The sequence below is a fragment of the Rhea pennata genome, chromosome 21 (genome assembly GCF_028389875.1).
Source record: "Rhea pennata isolate bPtePen1 chromosome 21, bPtePen1.pri, whole genome shotgun sequence".
In the NCBI taxonomy this organism is placed as follows: domain Eukaryota; kingdom Metazoa; phylum Chordata; class Aves; order Rheiformes; family Rheidae; genus Rhea; species Rhea pennata.
In genome coordinates, this window is record NC_084683.1 from 3,214,008 (window position 1) to 3,222,184 (window position 8,177).

Here is an 8,177-nt window from a genome sequence, read left to right on the forward strand (position 1 = left end):
ACCCTAACTCTGGGTATTGTTGCGACGGCAACACTTGTGCATGTGTAAATGCCAAGTGACAGGGAGACACATCGCTGCTCTTTGTGGCTGTGAGCTCACTTGTGCGTCCGTACCTAACAGGGCAGTGCTAGGGCCATGGTTGCTGTTTGTTGCTGTGAGATCAATTCTGCCTGAGGCCATGATAACGCAGTGCTGGTCATGTGGCTGTTGCTTGTGGTGGTGACATCCCGTCTGCCAGAGGCCCAGGGATACGTTTGTGTTTGTGAGGTCTCCTCTTCCTCAGTGCATGATGGGCCAGTGCTGGTCCTGTGGGTGCTGTTTGTGGTTGTGAGGTCACGTGTGCCCCAATGACTGGTAGCCAGTACAGCGAGGTCACTTGTGCCTTGGTGCGTGATCGGCCAGTGCCAGGCACACAGCTGTTGTTGGTGGCTCCAAGGTCACTTCTTCCTGAGGACCTGACTGGCCAGTGATGATCATGTGACTGTTTGTTGTTCTGAGGTCATTTGAGCCTCAGTGCCTGAGAGGCCAGCACTGACCACATGGCTGATCTTTGTGGGTGTGAGGTCCCTTGTGCCTCAGTGCCTGCTAGGCCATTAGCAGGCACGTGGCTTTGAAGCTGACTTGGAGATCGCTTTTGCTCAGTGCCTGATAGTCCAGCCACAGGACCATCGTGCATGTTGTCTTTCTGAGCTCAGTTCTGTCTCAATACATTGACAATATTTGCTGTTCTCTTTTTTTTTTGTTCACAGCCACTGGTGATGAGCAGCAGGAGTCAGCTTTCCAAGTGCTTAAATTTTGTTGCTAGCAAGAAGGTGCCTCTTGGCTAAGAGTACAAGCAGAAACATATTGCTAGCAATGATACTTAAACACTTAGAAAAAGGACTCCTGCTGCTCGTTAGCAGAACCTGTGAACAAAGAAAAGCGAACAGGTAATTTCCTTATTTGGCACTCCTGATGGGACACAGCAAGCTTCCCATCTGGTGGGGGCTGGTGCTGTAGTTGACACAGCCAGCACAGGGTGAGTTCATGATCATTCATGATCACTGTGGTGGTGATGCTCAGCAGGGAGGTATTAAAACCAGGTCAGCATGAGTCAGGGGAGGTTTGTTAGGAAATGTAAAACAGATTCACCACTAGTGGAAATTCTGAAAAAATGGCAGAAAAGCCAAAGTAGCTCAGGTCTCAGTAAGGGCAGAGCAATTGCCCTCTGTCAGGAAGAACGCCCGCTACAGAATCGAGAAGGGGACGCCCTCTGAGCTAGGGCCTCTGGATGGTTCTTTTGGAGGGTAGGAAACCTCAGGAAATCGACTACTGGCATATTTGGGATAACCGGGGGTTTAAGCATCCTGGGGGATTCAGAGCTTGAAGTCAGGTAAGATATAGGGTTGGGCAAGAAATGCTGGGAGACATGAGGATTGGCTTTGCTTCTGCTTCCCCTCCCTCTGCTTCAGCACCTGAATCTGCTTCTGCTCAGACTTCTAACCCATACCTGTCACTTCCCATGGGAACATAATATCATAGAATCCTGGACTCAGTAAGGTTGGAAGAGATCTCTGGAGATGATCCAGTCCAGCCTCCCCGCTCAGCAGGGTCACCTAGAGCATGTTAGACAGGGTTGCATCCAGACAGGCTTGAAGATCTCCAGAGGAGGGGACTCAACGACCCCTCTGGGCAACCTCTTCCAGGGCTCCGTCACTCTCAGAGTGAAGAAATTCCCCCTCACGTTCGGACGGAACTTCCTGTGGTTCAATTTTTGCCCATTGCCTCTTGTCCTGTCACACGGGAAAACTGAAAAGAGTTTGTCCCTGTCCCCTTGACACCCTCCCTTCAGGTACTTATACAGATTGATAAGATCCCCCCCCCAGTCTTCTCTTCCCCAGGCTGAAGAGGCCCAGCTCTCGCAGGTGTTCCTCATAGGGCAGGTGCTCCAGCCCTCTGATCATCCTCATAGCCCTACGCTGGACTCTCTCCAGTAGCTCCATGTCTCTCTTGTACTGGGGAGCCCAGAACTGGACACAGCACTCGAGATGAGGCCTCCCCAGGGCTGAGTAGAGGGGCAGGATCACCTCCCTCGGCCTGCTGGCAACACTCTGCCTAATGCAGCCCAGGAGACCATTGACCTTCTTGGCCTCAAGGACACATTGCTGGCTCATGGTCAACTTGTCATCCACCAGCACTCCCAGGTCTTTCTCTGCAGAGCTGCTCTCCAGCAGGTCAGCCCCCAGCTTGTACTGGTGCCTAGGGTTATTTTTCCCTAGGTGCAGGACTCTGCACTTGCCCTTGTTGAACCTCAGGAGGTTCCTCTCTGCCCAGCTCTCCAGCCTGTCCAGGTCTCTCTGAATGGCAGTACAGTCCTCTGGTGTGTCAGCCACTCCTCCCAGCTTGGTGTCATCAGCAATCTTGCTGAGGAGGTGCTCCGTCCCCTCATCCAGGTCATTGATGAAAAAGTTGAACAGGATGGGACCCAGTACTGAGCCCTGGGGGACGCCACTAGCCACAGGCCTCCAACTAGACTCTGTGTCACTAAGCACAGCCCTCTGAGCTCTGCCATTCAGCCAGTTCTCAATCCACCTCACTCTCCACTCATTTAACACACACTTCCTGAGCTTGCCTAGGAGGATGTTATGGGAGACAGTGTCAAAAGCCTTGCTCAAGTCAAGGTATGCAACGTCCACTACTCTCCCCTCATTTACCCAGGCAGTCATTCCATCAGAGAAGGCTATCAGGTTGGTGAAGCAGGATTTCCCTTTGGTGAATCCATGCTGACTACTCCTGATCACTTTCTTTTCCTCCATATGCTTACAGATGACATCCAGAATGAGCTGTTCCATCACCTTCCCAGGGATGGAGGTGAGTCTGTCTGGCTTGTAGTTGCCTGGGTCCTCCATCTTGCCCTTCTTGAAGACTGGAGTGACAATGGCTTTCTTCCAGTCCTCAGGCACCTCTCTGGTTCTCCATGACTTTTCAGAGATGATGGAGAGAGGCCTGGCAACAATGTCCGCTAGCTCCCTTAGTATTCCTGGGTGCATGCCATCAGGGCCCATGGATTTGTGGATGTCAAGCTTGCCCAGAAGATCTCTAATCCTGTCCTCCTCAACCAAAGGAAAGTCTTTCTTTCTCCAGACTTTCTCCCTTACGTCCAGGCTCTGCGATTCTTGAGGGCTGCCCTTAGCAGTGATGACTGAAGCAAAGAAGGCATTCAGTAACTCTGCCTTCTCTGTATCCTTCGTCACCAGGGCCCCCACCCCATTCAGCAGTGGGCCCACATTTTCCCTAGTCCTCCTCTTGTTACTGATGTATTTGAAGAAGCCCTTCCTGTTGTCATTAACATCCCTTGCCAGACTCAATTCCAAATGGGCCTTAGCCATCCTCACCACGTCTTTACATACTCTGACTGCATTCCTAAAATTCTCCCAAGTAGCCTGTCCCCTCTTCCACATTCTGTGTACTTTCTTCTTCTGTCTGAATTTGGCCAAGAGCTCCTTGCTCATCCCTGCAGGTCTCCTGCCCTGTTTGCTGGACTTCTTACTCATATGGATGCACCCCTCTTGAGCTTGGAGGAAGTGATGTTTGAATACTAGCCAGCTCTCCTGGACCCCCTTCCTTCTAAGGCCTTAATACATGAGATTCCTCCAAGCAGGTCTCTGAAGAGCCCAAAGTCTGCTTTCCTGGATGAGATACATATGAGGACATTATGGGAGACAGTGTCAAAAGTTTTACTGAAGTCAAAGGAGACAACATCCACTGCTCTCCCTTCATCTGCCAGGCAGTCATTCCACCCGAGAAGGCTTTCAGGTTGTTTAAGCATGATTTCCCCCTTTGTGAATCCATGCTGACTACTCATGATCACCTTCTTATCCTTTACAATGCTTGGAAGTAGTATTCAGGATTAGCTGCCGCAGCACCTTTCCAGAGATTGAGGCAAAGCTGACTGGCCAGAAGTTCCCTCCTTCTTGCCCTTTTTGAAGACTGGAGGGGCATTTGTTTTCTTCCAGTCCTCAGATACCTCTCCTGATCACCATGACCTTTCAAAGATGATTGAGAGTGGCCTTGCAATGACATCAGCCAGCTCCCTCAGCACTCATGGGTGCATCCCGTTAGGACCCATGGACTTGTGTATGTCCACATTTGGTGAGATGCCCTGTGCCATGTGACAAGGTTAGCTGGTAAGTCGAGGCAGGCTTGATCTCTCCAGAGTATTTGAAGAAATATTGGAGAGACTGCACTCTCTGACTCTCTGTAGGCTCAGCAGCGAGCACAGAAGGAGCCAATGCCACACAGGCCCAATACTGCCTTGGCTCCACCAAGTGTCCAGCTAACCTAGTCACCACTTTTGAAGCCCAGAACTGAACTCTTGTTACACATTTCCCCAATAATTTTGCCATTTAACTAACTGATCCTGATGAAGTCCAGGAATTACACTGCAATGGGTACATGGAAAATGAGCATTCATATATTTTTAACATGAGTCTCATGTTGCGTGGTTGAAATTACAAGAAGGCAGACCTGTACAGGGAAGAATGTCATGGACATGAGAGGTGAGGGCAACTGTTGCTGGCCAGAATTGGATGCAATGATGGAAAAGGTCTGGCACATTAGGAGACTGCTGGATAGCAGGAAGGAGATCACTGTGGGGTAGAAGAGCACAAACAAGTCTTTTCCTGTCTTGGGGAAGGCATGTAGGTTTTGTTTTTAGGGAAGAAAGACAAAAATCTCAGGGAAGTGATAATTTGCCTCGGAGGAATCCACTCCAGGTGTTTGGGTACTCACATCCTTGTGGAAGACTGGTATGACTTGGTTGTCCTTTTGTACTTTGTCCACTAAACCTTTAGCTTAGATGCTTGCATAGCCTGTAATGTTGTGGCTGCTGCTAGTGAAAGACTAAGCACAGTCTAATTTTGTGTTAAGCAGCATGGTCAAAAGGTAGACAAGCATAGAAGACGCGGTCCTAGTTCAAGGTGGGGGATTTCACAGCCTTCTGCTGAGACAAAGCTCTGGACACCGTGTGGGCACCAGAAAGTGGGTACACTTTGAGCCTAGTATAGGTGTGCAGTCATAGGCAGGCAAGGGCAACAGGTCAGCTATGGCTCAAGAGTGCAAAGAGTATCTCTGACAGCCTGATGTGACCCTGCTCAACTCTCCAAAGCTGCTCCATCTCCCCAGGATACTTCTACAAGCTTAGGAGATGCCGGGTCTAACTCAGCCTCTGCCGAACACCCTGAGGCAATTGTGCCCACAGGTGGAGGAGATTGCACTCCCAGATAAGGAAAAATGACCTACCGTTATCAGACAAATCCAGGTCACTGATGGAATTGGCATCAGAGATGAGATCCTGGATGACTTGGGCCCCCGCTGACCTCAGCTTGAAATAAACAGAAACATGTCAGTATATGGGAAGGTGCCAAGCCCTGCAAACATAAGCCTGCTGTCAGGAAGGTCACCTCAGCCCCATGGTAGTTGAGGATGGATCTTCCCATATGGGAATGAGCACCTGCCTCCCCTGCCATGGCCTCTTCCCCTCAGGGATGCACACCCCTAGGTATACAATATGATACCCTGACTGGAGACTGTGCCTCTAGCACTGCTGGGCTCATACAACTCACGGGTGTTCGCTATACACAGGCTGCCCCCTCACTTCACAGCTGCTGAGATCCAGGTGAAGGTCACTGATGCAATTGTTGTACGCCAGTCCTTGCAGCAAAGCCCTGGAAAAGTCACCAAAGCCATTGGCTAGAGCAGTGTGGGTGCCAGCCACCTGCCATAGGGCACCCTCTGTGGGCTGCCGAGTGGGACAAGAAGGATAGGGAAAGGGTTGTTTCCCAGCATGCAGAGCTCTGTATTTTGCCACTCTTATCCAGCATCCTCATCTGTCCCCTCTAACTTCAAAGTCCTAAGCCATGTCCCACTGGACAAGGCTCACCCATAATCTGTTCCCATTGGCAGACCCAGAGCCTCTCCATCACCCTGCTGAGCCTCTACAGGGGTAACAGGGGTGGCTCAGGCCCTGGAGCTGGACTCTGAGTGGCTGGATGTCTTGCCAGCATGCTGCTCCCATCTCACCTTACAACATCTGGAGGCAGCTTTGTACCTGCCAGTGAAACATGCCTGAGGGCACAGGCCTTGCTGAAAAATTGCTTGATGGCAGGAGAGACATCTTTCACCCTCCTGAAAGGAAAAGCACAAAATAGCATCATCTTCTGTGCATGCCTATAGCTGGCACTGGCTGCCCACTGCCTCAGGAGATGCCGGGCAGTCACTGGGCCATGATGAGCCATGGCACAGATTCCCTCCCTTTCATGTGCTGGGCTTACTTGTGTGAGTACACATTTTTGGAAAGATCCAGATGGGCAAGGCTGGTGCAGCATCCATGGGTCAGTGCTCCAAAGAGCTGCAGGAGGGAGTAAGTTGAGATAGGTCAAAGATCCAGCTAGCACCATGGCACCTCATGCATGCCAGATGAGAAGAGACAGTGTGGGAGACCCTAAGGTAGGAGGTCTGCCCATGCTTGGGCTGCCAGCTACCACCATTGCTCCCAGCTCTCTTCTTCCTCCTGCTGAAGCTGGTGTCTCCCAGCCCACGGGATGCAGGACAATGTATTGCTGAGCTGGCTGCCATCATACCCCTCTGACCCAACAAGTTTCCTGTTCCTGGGCCTATGCAGTCCCATGCCACATAGGATGCAAGTAGTGGGGCTGGGGACACCTGTTGGGGTGTGGCACAGCTTCTGGAGCTGGGCACTGATACCTATCTGGGGTCCCCCTGCTTGCGTACTCACGGTGTCTAAAGAGCAGTCAGTGCCAGACAGGCTGAGGTGAGAGAGTGAGTCGCACTGGCAGAGGAGGTTCTGCAAATTCTGTCAGGAAAGAGGATTCAGTAGCTCATCCAGCACCCCTGGTATCCACCTTGGGTACCCTCTGACTCCCCATTCCCCAAGAATCCCAGCCAATCTGGCCAACTTCCTTCCTTCTAACTAGGGAGCAGAAGTGAAGATGGTGATGAATCACACAGTGACCCACACTCCATGCATGGGCCATTCGGTGCCTGGGGTGTCTCCTTGCTCAAGATGCCATCTCCGATCCTCACGTGAGGACGGGGAGGTGTCTCCACAGCAGAGTCCCACAGCTGCTGTCAGATAGGCAGGAAGATGTCACAGCCATGGCTTTCCAGAGAGCCAAGCACCTCTGCGCAAATGCACCCGGGGATGCCAAGCACCTTGGTTTCAGACCCTCCAGCAACAGCCACTTCTGAGTGCCTGGGCCACTACAACGCAGAGATCAGCTTCTGAATGAACCAAGGCAAGCTCTCTCAATTCTCTCCTAAAAGCAGCAAGGCCACCAGAGGAAGAGGTGCCCCCCATGTGTGCAGGAGACAGTCCATCCTACAGTGTCAGAGCATTGACCCTTCTCAGCCCATAGCACTCACACTAGTGTCATCCATGGCCAGGGTGCTGGGGTTCCTGGAGAGGTCCAAGTGCCGGAGGGAAGAGCGGATGGCTTCGTTAGCTGCTAGGGCCTGGCATAATGTGTTCGTTCCTGCTTGAGGGTAGGCCAAAGAAACAGATGCCCACGGATCTTGGACAGAGTGCATCCCTGCACTGTGGAGAGCCATGGAGTAGAAGAAGGGGCAATTTCCTATGTCCAGGGCAGCAGGACATTGTGTTCTTAGACGTATCTTGTCCATGGAATCCCTGGGGGACTGTTCCTTCTCCTCATCCCGTGCACCCAAGTATGCTATGCCCAGCCAGGCTTTGCAACATCATTTTGGAGACATTTTATTTGCAGCCAGTGGTGAAGCTGCTTCTGGGCAGAGTGTGCCATTCTCCGAAATGCCTCATCAAGGGCACATGGCCCCCAGCCCACCCATGCCATCCCCTCTGGGAGATTCTTTGATGTCAGTCTGGCCCCGCTGAACCATAAATGCTGTGGATAGAGTCAGTCTGACTGGCCTCCCCACTGGGACCTGAAGGAGGCGGGGGGAATATTGTCTCAGGGCTGTACCTTTAGCAGTGAGTGATGTCCTGGCCAAGTTGAGGCTCTGCAGGCCCTTGGGCCTCTTCTCAAAGTGCCGGCTGAAGGCAATTATCCCTGATGGAAGAGTAGAAAGCCCTGAGCAGCCGTGACTGTGCAAATGGAGGTCTGGGTGCCTCCGCCACCCTTAAGTATTGTCCCCACAGTGCA